At 36.8% G+C, this 3,605-nt stretch overlaps 1 pseudogene; it reads left to right on the top strand.

The window, feature by feature from the left end:
* The first annotated feature begins 427 nt into the window (after nucleotides 1–427).
* LOC123405706 lies at nucleotides 428–2,998 on the top strand (annotated as a pseudogene).
* Nucleotides 2,999–3,605: the final 607 nt, after the last annotated feature.

Below are 3,605 nucleotides of genomic sequence, written 5' to 3'. Positions count from 1 at the left end.
TTGCAAGGCATGTTACAAATGCCGTCCGTTAAGATGCGTGAATTTTTACTTCACTTTTTGATCCAAGGCTACAATCGCCATAACAAAAAATTCATGGATCAAGAGTCAGTTGGTAGTAAAGGCCTTATTTCAATAGGGCATGATGATGTGTTATCTATTTTTGGATTGAAAAATCAAGGAGTTGATGTAGTTGGTTTTATTAGAACACGAGGACAAAAAAAGTATGAAAAGAATAGCAACTAATTATGTGGACACAAAAAAGGGTAAGATCATGATTGATGATCTTATCAATAAAATTATGAAGAATGATAACACGGATGATGACTTTGTCCGGATGACGTTTCTAGTTTTGTTGGGAACAGTAATCACACCAGTCTCCCATGAATATATTCCGAAGGAATATTATGCCTTAGTTAAGGATAAAAAGATGATAAGTAAGTTCAACCGGAACGAGTTTACTTTGAAATTCTTTCTTTCGAAGATTGGAAAGGTTCTAGAGGATGGCCGTGTGAGGGAATGGCCACATGGAAACCTTGCCCTTTTGCAGGTATATATTATTCGATTTATTACTCACGTATTGTTAGTGAGTACAACCGCAGTATGATATATATTATTTAAATTATTTGGTGTATTGCAGTATGCCTATTGGGAGAAAGTACAACCAATTATAGGTCCAAAATATGATCCGTTGTCACTTATGAGCTCCTTGATGAGGAACTAGACGGAACCTGTCGTGGAGAAAAGAGATAAATATGACTATGATTATAGTCGTGGTGTTGGAATGGTAATCCATATTCTCTAAATTTATTTTTTAATGTTACATTTCCATGGTTTGACTTATTGTCTAAATTAGATGTATAATTATCGATCTCTAATTATTGTTTTTGTAGATTGATGACAATATTACATATGAGTATAGGGTGAAAAAATTTGCTCAAGAAAAAGCTGAAAATAAAATAAAAAATCAAGTACTAAAAAAATCTACTGTTAGTGTAAAGAAGAAAGAGAGCAACACATGAGAGGCTTCCACGAGTAATGTTATGGACCGCATTTGGCATGAGCTGAAGGAAATACGCAAGAAAATGCGTCGCTTGCCAGAGTTATGCGCACGGGTAACGACGCAATACTATTTTACTATCGTGCATAATGTATTTCATTGACTTAAATAACTCTAGTTAATAAATATTTTTTTAGAGGATGATTGAGAAAATGAACAAAACCGGTGTGTTTTATAGAACCGGTAACATGGAGGAAGAAGAAGAGAATCTATATGGTTACATTAATGAATCTACAAATGATGGTGCATTTGGTCATAAGGAGTTTGTTTATCAGTCTGATAAGGACAACTATCGCACACCTTCTCAAGGTAAAATTAATAAGCAAAAGGACGATGACGAAGGTAATGTACCTTATTATTGCACTCCAGAATATCTGAATAGTTTCAAGGGTGATTGGAGTGATCCTATCGAAGTACCTGAGGTATCACATGAGAAGGCGGTCACGTCTTTAGATACAAATGAAATTTCATCACATGAATCGGGTCATTACAATGGAGTAGATGAGCATGTGGAAAAGGGGATTGACAAACGTAAACGCACTGCATCAAGAGCCATAAAGTCTCCTTTTATTGTTGTTAAACCCATTAAGCGTGCAAAACGTTTTGCCAAAGCGAGTAAGATTGTTATGAATCAATATTGTTTTCGTAGAACAAAGTTTATTGTAGACTTATGCTTACTAATTTTAATTTGTGATTTGCATAATTGTTTAATAAAGTAGATGGTAAGAAAAGCAGTGCTGACGTCGATATAATAAAATCGAGTGTTATGTTTGTACGCGCATGTGAGCGCTCAAAGAAACATAAAGCTACATAAATTTTCAATGATGGTGTGACCGACGCTTTGACTGCAGAGAGAGCTTGTCAGATTCTTAACCGCCAATGGATAAGCGGCAATGTAACTTATTTATATTTTTAACATTATATTTGACAAAAAAGTACAATTATTACGTTTGTTATATTATTTTCAGGTTATGAATGCGTACTCTTCTTTTTTGTTGGAGGAAGCTAAAGACGAATGTTACATAATACCTACTTGGAGGGTGACGTGGCTGCTTGAATATAGAAAGGATAAGAATGTAAACGATAATGAGTATAAAAAAGTGTCAAATTCTAATGAACCAGTAAATAGGTGTATGAACGAGTATTTCAAAGCACCTAAGGCATGTTCTTGTGGTTGTTATGTATACAAATAATGCACTATTATTAAAAATGTTGCATTGATCTAGTTAATATTTTATTTTTTCTTTTCTTTATGCAGACTTATATGGCTCTCAACAAGGATAACACCCATTCGGTTACGGTCGTCATGCATATGGAAAAGGAAGAGTTCCAGGTTCTAGACTCGTTGATGGGAAAACAACTTGACAGTACAACTAGAAAACTCGTTAAGGACTTCATAGGTTTTAATACATATTTCATTGCGGAACCATCGTGTGTTTACATTATTTATTGAAAATTTCTTGTGTTTTATTTCTATTTTTAAAGAAGAGAAATTGGAGCAGATATTGCAGAAGCAAATGCAACCGGATCTGTGCAGTATCCGGATGTATACACATGGCCTATTAAAACCTACGACATGCCTCAACAAGAAGATGGGTGAGTATGTAGTTGAATATAACGTTGATGTATTATATGTGTGTGATGCATAATTATTTATTGTTAATTACATGTATCAGGAACTCATGTGGATTATTTGTTCTTCATTGCTTTAAAAATTGGAATGGCGATACATGGGATCGATCTTTTTCACAGCTACAAAACTAATATTAGTACTCTTTACTATGAACACTTATAGTGGACTAAAATAATTGGAGTGTTGCTTTGCAGAGATCAATTGATGATGCGAGGGAGCTAATGATAGCGCAATTGATTTTTTCTTTGAAGAACACACTTGGGAAAATTAAAGACAAAGTTATTAAGATTGCAAGAAGAAAGAAATAGATGACATCAGAGGAGATTCATGCGTGTTTGAGTTTACTACGGGACTAGATGATTTTATCATATTTTGTGTTTAAACATTTTATACGTAATAGTAATTATATAGTTTTAGTAATATATAAATATTACGTTGTTGTTGAAAATTCTATCAACTGTGCTATGTTGTGGTGCATACAGTCGGCGCGACGTCGGCGCGACGTTTTCTGCGTTCGCGTGGCGTCGGGACATGCAGCCGACGCGACGGGTTTAGCCCGGAAAACGACGGGATCAACGGCCCCGCGTGACATCGGCGCATGCAGTCCCTGCGATGTTTTTTTTGCACGAAAAAACTACCGGGTATCTGCGTTCTCGTGGCGTCAGGGGATGGAATCGGCGCGACGTTTTTTGCCCAGAAAACGACGGGATCAGCGGCCACGCGTTTGCGTGGCCGCATGCACTCGGCGCGACGGGGTTAACTACTCCCGCGTGACGTCGACGCATGCGGTCGACGCGACGGGGTTTCACCCAGAACACACAGCGCCGTCATGGCGTCGTTACATGCATTTTGCATTTTAAAAATAGCACAATCGATGTCGGCTGAAGTGCTCGTAGTATTGCCTTATATAAAATG

The sequence above is a fragment of the Hordeum vulgare genome, chromosome 6H, assembly GCF_904849725.1.
Source record: "Hordeum vulgare subsp. vulgare chromosome 6H, MorexV3_pseudomolecules_assembly, whole genome shotgun sequence".
Lineage (NCBI taxonomy): Eukaryota > Viridiplantae > Streptophyta > Magnoliopsida > Poales > Poaceae > Hordeum > Hordeum vulgare.
This window is presented reverse-complemented; position numbering and strand designations above follow the sequence as displayed.